Here is a 12,063-nt window from a genome sequence, read left to right as displayed (position 1 = left end):
TTCAACAGGAAAAAGGGGCGCCTGGGTGGCTCAGACAGTTGAGCGCCTGACTTCCGGCTCAGGTCATGATCTCGCAGTCTGTGAGTTTGAGCCCTGGGTCGGGCTCTGTGCTGACAGCTCAGAACCTGTAGCCTGCTTTGGATTCTGTATCTCCCTCTTTCTCTGTTCCTCTGTGTCTAGCTCGTGATCTGTGTCTGGCTCAAAAATAAATAAACATAAAAAAAAAAATGGCAATGAATCATGCCATTTGCACTCCGAATTCTAGAAGCCTAGACAAAGAATTGTTTTCCTCTAGTATGGAAGACTCTATCTTAAAGTGAGCCCCAGGGGCATGGTACAGGACTTCAGTATCTTGCCCCTGTGGTTAATGGTCCCATTGTTACAGTAGGAGCTATGGTGACTAACTTCACTGAAATGGAGAGAATCCATAATGAGGGAAATAATTGAAAAACAAATGACTTTACTGATGATAAAGTGGTGTCGATGGGGCCCATCAAGGTCTCTTGTAAACCGTGGTGGCAAGATCTAATGCTGTCTTGGACCTCAAAAGAAAATATAAACAGACAACCCAGTCTGGTCTTTCTAACGTTTTTATTTTTATTTTTTTATTTTTTTTTTTGGGACAGAGAGAGACAGAGCATGAACGGGGGAGGGGCAGAGAGAGAGGGAGACACAGAATCGGAAACAGGCTCCAGGCTCCGAGCCATCAGCCCAGAGCCTGACGCGGGGCTCGAACTCACGGACCGCGAGATCGTGACCTGGCTGAAGTTGGACGCTTAACCGACCGCGCCACCCAGGCGCCCCCAGTCTGGTCTTTCTAAACCCAAAGGAAAGCAGTTTATTCCCTTGAAGGAAGTCTCAAAAAACCCAGATGTGTCACCAAATTACTCTTCCACTGATGGAGGAATTTCAAGGGTAGATACCCCAGACCCCTAGAGAATAGGGATTAGGCCCAGTGTTGTCCTCTAGTGCGTGCAGTTGGGGGCAACCAGCGGTCCCATGTGGAATTAACTATTTATTAGTCTTGCACTAACAGACTGAAGTAGCCCTACTAGGCAACCAGAGCTGAATGCACAGCTATCTGTGTGTGCATAGGGAGAAATAAAGTCTATTCATGGTGGCAGGGGACAAATTATTAAGGTCTGAGGAACTAGTCTCTACCTACAGATCACCAGGCTTCCTCCCCACTGTTCTCTAGTGCATATTTCTCCCATTCCTTAGTATATTCCGGGCGTAGATGTTCTACAGGATCTCGATCTAAACTACAATGGCAAATGAATTCAGGTTGCATAACTTGGGATGATTCATCCTTTCTGTCTCAGCAGCTGTGCCATTACAGGAGTGACTGTAACGTGACTTAAAGTCACATTGTTGGGAGGTAAATACCAACAAGTTCCATGGTCCAGGCCAATCAGTAAAGTTTCTGGGCATTATCTGATCAGATAGTACAAAAGTGATGCCTAAGGCTGTCATGGATTGAAATGCAAGCCTTCCCAGTCCCTAAAATGGTAAAGGAATTACAGACTTTTTTGGTTTAATAGGATTGTGGGAGACCTTATATTGCCTATCAGACAAGATATTAAGACCCTCATATTCCTCGGTTGAGATGGGAAGCTGAGACCTGGGACCTGGAGCAGCTTGGAGGTGGTGAATAATAGTTCTTCAAGTCTGCAATAAAAAAATGGCCTCCAATAAAACTACATTGCAAAAAAAAATGGGGAAGAAGCAGAATGGAAAGAGTTAAAAAGTAGAAAAGGTAGAGCCTGATGAATTCGTGGTGAAAAAAGTACTGACTGACCTGTAGTGAATGGAAAGGTGGAGTATTTCCTGAAGTGGAAGGGATTTACAGATGCTGACAGTACTTGGGAACCTGAAGAAAATTTAGATTGTTCAGAGTTAATTGAAGCATTTCTTAATTCTCAAAAAGCTGGTGAAGAAAAAGATGGTGCAAAAAGAAAATCGTTATCTGACAGTGAATCTGATGATAGCAAATCCAAGAAGAAAAGAGATGCTACTGATAAACCAAGAGGCTCTGCCAGAGGTCTTGATCCTGAACGAATAATTGGTGCACAGACAGCAGCGGAGAGTTAATGTTTCTCATGAAGTGGAAAGATTCAGATGAGGCAGACGGTGGTGGCGAAAGAGGCAGATACGAAGTGTCCTCCGATTGTAATTGCTTTTTTGTGAAGAGAGACTAACTTGGCATTCTTGTCCAGAGGATGAGGTTCAGTAATTGTTTGTGTTGCTTTTTATGTATGATATATATATATATATATATATATATATATATATATATATATATGTATATGTACATATGTATACATATGTATATATGTATATGTATATATATGTATATATTATATAGGTAATCTGGGTATTGTTTTTCTTGATTTATTAGTGTGAATAGATAACATTCAAATGAAAAATCAAGTTAGATATGTGTGTTTTGAAATAGTATTGGGAGAGTTGTTGGGGGTTTTTGCATCTATAGCACTGGTTACTTTGAACAAATAAAAGCTTTCTGTAGTTGCTTCCTTTATCAGAAAATAATATTTGAGACCAGATATTATTCCCCTGCTTTAGAGAACACCTTTTCTAAATATTTTTCTAAAAATTGAACAAACCTTCATAGTTGTTACTCAATCAGAATTTGTCTTTAACTCCTATATGCCTGAGGACCATTTTGGGTTTTTTGTTTATTTGGGGGGTTTTTGTGTGTATACTTAAAATACATACATAAATGGTTTTCTTTTTTTCTTTTCTTTTAACATTCCCCCAAATAAAAACAGCATTTTATAACCATGGATAATCCCATGTTTCTGGGACGCCATCATTTTCAGCAACCTAAGAAATATATCACTTACACTGAAATTTTTCCTGAAGCATTAACCTTTCAAATTTTGCAATTAATTGGGCAATTTAAATATGATGTAAGCAATTAAAATTGGAAATTTGAAAGCAGCCATATCGGAAATCATGTCTACAGTCACACAAATGCAAGTTTGTTGGCAAGATCCCCGAAAGGAAAATTTTATCACTACCAACAATCTCCCCACCTAAATGAGAAAACTAGACAAGTCCTGGTGTGTTTTAAGTAGGTAAAAAAAACTTAGTTAAATGGACATTTAAAGGTTCTTTCTAGTCAACCATTCCTTTTCAAGAAGTTGAAATCCCTGTGCTGCATTGACTAAAAGAAGGTCATGATGCATGGAATGTTGAAGACTTGTTCATGGAAACCTGATCATAATCAGATGGTCAGAGAGAGATGCTGGCAATTTAGCACCCGCTGGAATAAATGGGGGGACAAAGAGCACCTGGATGGCTCAGTGGGTTAAGCATCCAACTTCAGCTCAGGTCATGATTTCACTGCTTGTGGGTTCAAGCCCCGCATTGGGCTCTGTGCTGACAGTTTAGAGCCTGGAGCCTGTTTCGGATTCTGTGTCTCCCTCTCCCTCTGCCCTTCCCTCACTCACTCTCTGTCTCTCTCTCCCAAAAATAAATAAACATTAAAATTTTTTTAAAAAATAAATTAAAAAATAAATGGGGGGACAGACCTCTGTGATCTAAACTCTTGACCTTCACGTTTTTTCTTTACCCCAATAGATACCTTATTGTCAGCTTAATCTTCTCAGTATTTGAGTTACTCGTTCAGCAGAAACCAGGAAAAACAGTAAGTTTGTAGTCAGAATATTATTCAGCTGTATACTATTTACTTTATTGTAAATACCGGTAGACCATGGCCAATAGTTTTATATTTCTTTTTTTTTTTTTAATTTTTTTTTTCAAAGTTTATTTATTTTTGGGACAGAGAAAGACAGAGCATGAACGGGGAGGGGCAGAGAGAGAGGGAGACACAGAATCGGAAACAGGCTCCAGGCTCTGAGCTATCAGCCCAGAGCCTGACGCGGGGCTCGAACTCACGGACCTTGAGATCGTGACCTGGCTGAAGTCGGACGCTTAACCGACTGCGCCACCCAGGTGCCCCAGTTTTATATTTCTTTAAAACAAAACAAAACAACAACAAAAAGATGGGAAGCTAATAGAATTGGCATGCTAACCAACAAGAGGCTTTCTCAAAGGCAAGGGAAAAAAGTACAGGTCCTGAGGGTATTAATAATAGATGTGAGATGTGAATTAGATGTAGATTTGGCTGGGGCTTGTGGCAATGACGAAATGAGAAATCAATTGTGGCCGTAACGACGTTGGGGGTGGAGTGTAGGAGTCCTGACCACACAGACTCTATCTTAGACCCTGTGTCCTTTTCTCCACTCTGGCCCACAGATGCTGCCCCATGAGGTTACTGGTAGAGCTACCCTCTCGCACACAGATGGTGCAGCTTTAGTGAACTGCCCTGTGATCTCATCACCATGCCCCTCATTCCATAAAGGCTGGGGATTAAGATCCAGATAGGAACTGAAAATGGCTGGGTAGCGCTCGGAATCATCTGTCGGCTCACTTAATTGCCCATCAGCAAGTCACCTTGAATAAAACTCTGTAAATGGTATGGAGTGGCTTGCTTGGTTTTGTTTTTTTGTTTGTTTGTTTGTTTGTTTTTTATAATAAAGTGGCTTCTCAATCTGGAAGATAGATTACTGACCCTCTTCCACCTTGTAACAAATGTGATGTTAGCTGTGGTTTTGTCATATGTGGCGTTTTTTATGTTGAGGTATGTTCCCTCCATGTCTACTTTGTTGAGTTTTTAACCATAAATCAAAGTGGAATTTTGTTAAATGCTATTTCTGCATCTATTAAGAGGGTCATATGATTTTTATTTTTCATTTTGTTACTATGGTGCATCCAATTGATTTGTAGATGTTGAACCATCCTGACGTTCCTGAAATAAATCCCACCGAGCATGGTGTGTGATTCTTTTTTAATGTATGGCTAAATTTGGTTTGCTAATATTTCCTTGAGGTTTTTTGCATCTATATTCTTTAGGGATATTGGCCTATAATTTTCTTTTCTAATGAGGTCCTTGTCCAAGGACAATGCGGGTGTAAAATGAGTTTGGAAGCATTCTCTCTTTAGTTTTTGGAGAAGAGTTTGAGAAAGATTGGTATTAAATCTTCTTTGAATTTTTGGTGGACTTTTCAGCGAGGATGTCTGGTATTGGACTTTTGTTAGGAGGTTTTTGATGACTCATTCAACCTTTTTAGTAGAAATTGACCTGTTCACATTTTCTATTTCTTCATGGTCCAGGCTTGGTAGATTGTATGTTTCTACAAATTTATTCATCTAGGTTTTCAATTTTTTGGCATATAATTTTTATAGTAGTCTTTATGATCATTAGTATTTCTGTGTCATCAAGTTGTAACACCTCCTTTTTTCATTTCTCATCCAGCTCTTAGTTTCACTGATTTTTTTTTTTCTATTTTTAGTGTCTATTTTTTTTCTCTTCTGACCATTGTTATTTTCTTCTTTCTCCTATCTTTGGGCTTTGTTCTTGTTCTAGTTCCTTGAGGTATAAAGTTAGGTGTTTTTTGTTTGTTTGTTTGTCTGAAGTTTATCTTTTTATTGAAGTAAGCATTTATCTTTATGAGCTTCTTTTTAAAACTACTTTTGCTGTATACCATAAATTTCGGTATTTTGTATTTCCATTTTGTTGTTCTCAAGGTATTTTTAAATCTCTGCTTTGATTTCTTACTGAATACTGAGTATGATGTTATTTAATCTCCACAGATCTGTGCTTTTTTTTCCAGTTTTCTTATAATTGGTTACTAGTTTCATATCATTGTGGTTGGAAATATACTTAATAAGAATTTCATCCTCTTAAATTTCTTTCCACTTGTTTTCTGGTCTAATGTATCTATCCTGGAGAATGTTGCATGTGCACGTGAGAAAAATATATATTCTGTTGGATGAAATGTTCTGTGTATATCCGTTACATCCATCTTGACTAATGGGTTATTTAAGGCCAATGTTTCCTTACTGATTTTCTGTCTAGATGATCCATCCATTGATGTAAATGGGGTGTTAAGGTCCTCTACCTATTATTGTATTGTTATCTATTTCTCCCGTTAGGTCTGTTAGTATTTGCTTTATATTTGTTGGTTCTCCATATGTTCTCTTATATGTTGGGTGCACAAATATTTACAAATGTCACCTTCCCTTGTTGGATTGACCCTTTTATCATTACATAATGTCCTTCATTGTTTCTAATTGCAGTTTGTGTTTTAAAATCTATTTTCTCTTATGTGAATATAGTTACCCCAGCTTCCTTTTGGTTTCCATTTGCATGGACTATCTTTTTCTACTCCTCCACTTTCAGTTTGTGTCCTTACATCTCTTGTAGCCAGGGTATAGATGGGTCTTGGTGTGTGTGTGTGTGTGTGTGTGTGTGTGTGTGTGTGTGTGTGTGTCTGTCTGCATCTGTGTTTATCCACTCAGCCACATTGTGTCTTTTGATTGGAGAATTTAGTCAATTTATATCTAAAGTAATTATTGATCGATGTATACTTTTACCTATTCAGTTAATTGTTTTTGGGTTATGTCATAGTTCCTTTCTATTCTTGCAACCGTCTTTGGTTTGTTAGCTTTCTTTTGTAGTATGCTTTAATTCCTATTTATCTTTGTGTAGCTTCTATAGGATTTTGTTTTGTGGTTACAATCCGGTTTACATATAACAGCTTAGGCCTATAACAGTCTATTTTAAATAGAGAACGACTTAAGTGTCATTGGATTCCCAAACTCTGCTTTTAACTCCTCCACACTGCCAGCTTGTTTCTGATGTCACATTTTATATCTTTTTATCTTGTGTATCCCTTAAGTAATATTTGTAGTTATAATTATTTTTACTACTTTTGTCTTTTAACCTTAATAGTAGCTTTATAAATGATTAATCCACTACCTTAACTACATATTCACCTCTCCAATGAGAATTGGTCTTTCATATATAAATATATATTTTGTTTGTTTGTTTTGTTTTGCTAATAAGTGCCCTTTCTTTTCAGCTTAAAGAAGTCCTTTTAACACCTTCAACATTTCTTGTATTACTCTTGTTGCAAATTTTGAATTTTTAACATTAGTATTATTTTTTATTATGTTGTGTAGAATTTTCTCATCTCTGGTCTTCTATAGACATCTTTTTTTTTTAATTTTTCCATTTCTGTCATTTGTGTAGCATTCTAATTTAGGATTTTCTCAAATGATGGACATAAAATGTAACTTCTCTGAGAAAACTAAGTGTTTTGGGCATCAAAATAAAGAAACAAAATCATTAGAAAGTTGCAGGGTCACCAAGAAACTATCACCAAGAAAGGAAAAAAAAAAAGTTTTCTATGTAAATAATTGAGAAACAAATTCTTGGAATGCAAACTCTTTGAGAACTCCCATTACTCATGTTTGTGTCTTTTGTAATGATTAGTGAACTGTGTGATCTCTAGAAGAAAGCACTATTTTTATAGGAATGCAATATGATTTGAAGGTGGTTTCCAAAATAACACCAGTTTCTAATAAGTACTTTAATTTTATTTCTTACCATAATTATTTCATGTTTCAGAATATTCCCTGTCTTTCATATATTGAATTTAGACAGGTTGTATATCTGAATCAGAAAAGAATAATGGAATTGTGATTTTAAGAATATTTTTGTTCTATTTTTCTCTCATTTTTTTTCTTTTTCTTTTGCTGTAAGTGTCTAACTCGTTTAACTTTATGGCATAAATCCTTCCTTTAAAATACAAATAAATGGCTCAAACTCCTATCTCAGAGTAGTGTGGGAAGAAAAGTGTTCTCCCCAGTATTCTGAATTTTCCTGAGATGAAGAAAAGAAGAGAAGAGAAAAGAAAAGAAAAGAAAGAAAAAAGGAAAAGAAAAGAAAAAGAAAAAGAAAAAGAGAAAAGAAAAGAAAAGAAAAGAAAAGAAAAGAAAAGAAAAGAAAAGAAAAGAAAAGAAAAGAAAAGAAAAAAGAAAAAGGTGGGGTGGAAGCTTCCCCCCTGCTTACCAGGTCCTAACTCCTAATTTTAGCTCTGCAGGGAAACAGAGTCCTCATTCCTTTGTTGCCCCAAATGCTACTAATACAGGAATTCGGGGTGGTCCAGATATTTTCTGAAGGTTGAGGGTATGTGAAAGATAATTATGATCGATGCGAAAAAGAATTAACTTGAAACTCAAAATTAAATATTACAAATTCTTTGTTAAAAACTGTGCCATAGGAGATTTAAACTACTGTTTTTATTCCAGAGGTGTCTCATTTCTCCCACTCTTCAGGCAACGTTTTTCTTGCTTCCATCTTTTCAATATCTTTCAGAATATTCCACAGAAACTTGTTGTTAATATGTAGAGAAATAAGGACGTTCTTTTGCCTCATGTTTGTTCATCTGACATATACAAGCAGGTTTAAACCTTCTAGAGATACATGAAGTAGGGACTTTTTCCTGAAGAGGAATTGTCTTTCCAATCACCAGCCACCTGGCCAACCTCACGCATCTTTTGAAATATTTCCAACTTTGCTATTTCCCAAAATATACACAGCTTAATATTTTAGCCATTTTTAGTCATTTTTATGTATTTAATACCAATTATTTTATTACTTATAATAACCTACAACAGTCACTGTTTCTTCTCTTTGTATTTCTTGACCCTTATGTTTCTTCAACTTTTTAATTTTTCTCACCGCATTTCCCCACCTTAGTCACCTGTCTTATGTTTTTCTAAAGTTAACATATTTCCTAATTTTTCCTTTGAATCTGATAACTAAGGAGTTTCCCAGAGTGAGAATTATTTAAAAAAAATAGTTATGCGGCAACAAGACCCATGGGATAGTCTTGTGAGAAAAAAAATAAAAGCCCTTCCTAGTGGGGATATTCAGGTACACAAATACATGCACAGACCTATGAGTCCACCAAAATGTACTGACAGAAAGGCTTTGCCATTGGCACATCCATGCTTGCAAAAGACTCACAGGAGACTGTCTTTCTTAGTTTGTGAAGTGTTCATCCAAGAAGTAGCATTAGTATTAAGAGATGAGGGCTTTATGGTCTCAATCCTTTTCAGTGCAGAAGTTGTACAGGCAAACTTCAGAAAATGAAAGTAAATGCAAACACGCCATATAAACAGCTTTTAGAAAAAATATATATATGTTATTAAATTATATTCATCTTATACATGTAATTTTTAAAATATGTGTCGTATATAGTAGGGCCCACAACTGACACTTACTTCATATTCTTGAAGCATCATTCATTCATTCTGTGAAAAAATACCTGATGTCTTATATATGACATTTTCTGTTAACTGAGCATTTATGATTTTACTTACAGTGTTACTGGCATGGCTTCTACACACTCACGATGCTCCGTTTCCTCTAATATCGTCACTTGCAAACAAATCAAGCATCATTTTTATGCCTGTCACAATAGTTTATTGTTGTCTACATCCCCCCAGTGCTGCCAAACATGGGTGAGCTGCTCTCTCCAGGTCTGCTTGATTAACTGATCGATGGGAGTGGCGACGCAAAGGAACAGTCTTTTGTTTAAGGCACCTGACGGCTCTATGTAAATATAGTCAATAAAATTAACACCTTGGGCTTTTCCAAGTTTAATTTAAGACACAGAGAAGTTGAACTACATATATATATATATATATATATATATATATATATATATATATATATATATATATGGCTGTAGCTCTCTGTCTTCATGCTGTCTCACTATTTTTTTTATTATTCACATTTGTAACACATCCTTTTCAGGAGTAATAAAAAAAATGATTCTCAATGTGCAAAACAGAAAATATTTGAGTAGGACAGGAGAATATAATAGTCAAGAATGCAATAATTTTTTGAAATGTGGAGTCTAAAGATTTGATTTTTTTTTTCAATCTCTTTCATTATCTCTCTTTCTCAATGAGCTATTCTGGGACATTATTTATGGACTACCTCAACCAAATTCATGATTTTCAATAACTATATTGTAAGAACATGAGCATATATATATACATACATACATATATATGTATTTGTTTCTTAAATATATACATATATATATTTATTAAATTCCACATATGAGTGAAATCATATGGTATTTGTATTTCTGTGATGGACTTATTTCATTTAGCATAATACTCACAAGCTCTCTCCACAGTGTTGTAAATGGTAAGATTTCATTCTTTTTATGGGTGAGTAATATTCCATTATATGTATATACCACATCTTCTGTATCCATTCATCAGTCCATGGAAACTTGGGCTGTTTCCATAGTTTGGCTATTGTAGGTAATGCTGCTCTAAACATTGGGGTGCGTGTATCATTTTGAATTAGTATTTTGTATTCTTTGGGTAAATACCAAACATAGGGAAAAAGAGAGGCAAGCCAAGAAACAGACTCTTAACTACAGACAATAAACTGATGGTTCCCAGAGGGGAGGTGAGTGGGGAGTTGGGTTAAATAGGCGATGGGGATTAAGGAGTGCACTTGTAGTAATGAGCACCAGGTGTGGTATGAAAGTGTCAAATCACTATATTATACACTGAAAACTAATATTACACTGTATGTCAACTAACTAGAATTTAAATAAAAACTTAACAAAAGCCTTTTCTTGCCTTTGATATAATTCTTCAATTTTTAGATATGTGCCATTGAATAACATTGGCATTGTTTGTTCCATGCAAAGTAGCATGAGTATTCTTAGCAAATATTTGATGTTAGATTCACAGTTCTGATTCATAGGATAAGTTATACAGAATCTTAGCCACTAAGAGGCTAAAAACATTTGATAGGTCATATAATAATGACTACTTTAGGAAATAATTAAACCTATCTTTTTTAGAAGGTAAGACAGGTTTCTAGAATGAATTTAACATAAAGAACACTTTAGGTATAAAGAGGTATCTTCAGAATATGAACTATATTTATAGTGGAAAGAACACTCAATTTGAAGACTTTACACTCTGGTCTGGATCCTATATAGGAGATGTAGTTGGGAAACACTATTTAGCCTTCCCACAGATCCATTGCAGGGTATTTGGGAACATTTAATAAGACAGCTAGGATGAACATATATATCCCAATGCAAAATTAGTGTGCTAAAAGATTAAGGATGTGCATATAATCAGTGACTATGCCTGTGTATGCATCTGTATTGAATAAATGCTGAACTAACTTACTAAATAAACTCTGGTCATTGAAATATTTCTATATTAGAAAAAAAGTATTATGTTAGAATATAACTCATGCAATGTTTCAGGACAGAGGGAATTCGGATTAGGGTCCAGCCAGTGTTCTTCTCTGCTATGGTCAGAAAGAAGGAGACCTCATTTATGTTTGCGGTCGTGTAAAGAAGAGGGACAGTGTAGAGAAGAAAAACATACTGAAATGATTATCCTAAGGAAGAGTTGTGAAGGAGACTGACATCATAACCTCTACTGAGAGCATAGAGTTGCTATTCATATGCCATTAATTCACCTTCAAGTCAAACCTTAAATAATAATCATCCTTCTCAAGTCCAAAGGGTATGATCCCCTATCATGATCTCTTCAAAGCACAGAAACTTTGAAATACATAGATTTTGAGCTCAGTCTTTCACTTTCTCATTATCTCCAACATCAATCTTTTTTTTTTTAGTATCATTTACATAGATCTATTATTTTATTTCACACACGTATCTAAAGTATTCAACTTTTGGATGGCTGGAGATCTTGCCTGTTTAAAATTTTTATTATATGCTATTTTACAACATTTTACTCATCCCATGACTATGAATTTGTAGTAATTTTTAACTTGTGTGTCATAATTCATTCGAACATATAGCTGTTTTAAAGATCATTATCAATTTTGGGGGAAATGTTTTAGAGTCAAATGAGCTTTTGATATAGTCAAGATCCATATTCAATTTAGAAAACCACTTCTTTCCTGACCTTTGGATTCCAAGGACTACTATATCAATTTTATGATTTGATATATTGATGAAATGGTAACACAATGGACTGCCAACAAAATAATAGCAAGTCTTTCATCCCAATGTTCACAGTTACAAATGGTAATACTCTTTTTAGAAAAACAGATGAAACAAATAATTCATTTTCAGAAGACTTCTATAGTTTAATATTGTGGGTCTACATAAA

At 35.5% G+C, this 12,063-nt stretch overlaps 1 protein-coding gene and 1 pseudogene across 5 annotated transcripts in view; both read left to right on the top strand.

The window, feature by feature from the left end:
- The window catches only part of CDH18 (cadherin 18), a 1,017,877-nt gene that overhangs the window by 794,326 nt on the left and 211,488 nt on the right, over nt 1-12,063 (top strand). The gene's annotated exons all lie outside the window — the stretch shown is intronic.
- On the top strand, nt 829-2,233 carry LOC147584036 (chromobox protein homolog 3 pseudogene; annotated as a pseudogene).

This window comes from Puma concolor, chromosome A1 (assembly GCF_028749965.1).
Source record: "Puma concolor isolate L17-30 chromosome A1, mPumCon1.1.hap2, whole genome shotgun sequence".
Taxonomy (NCBI): Eukaryota; Metazoa; Chordata; class Mammalia; order Carnivora; family Felidae; genus Puma; species Puma concolor.
Note: the sequence above shows the minus strand (reverse complement) of the source record. Positions and strands in the feature narration are given on the sequence as shown.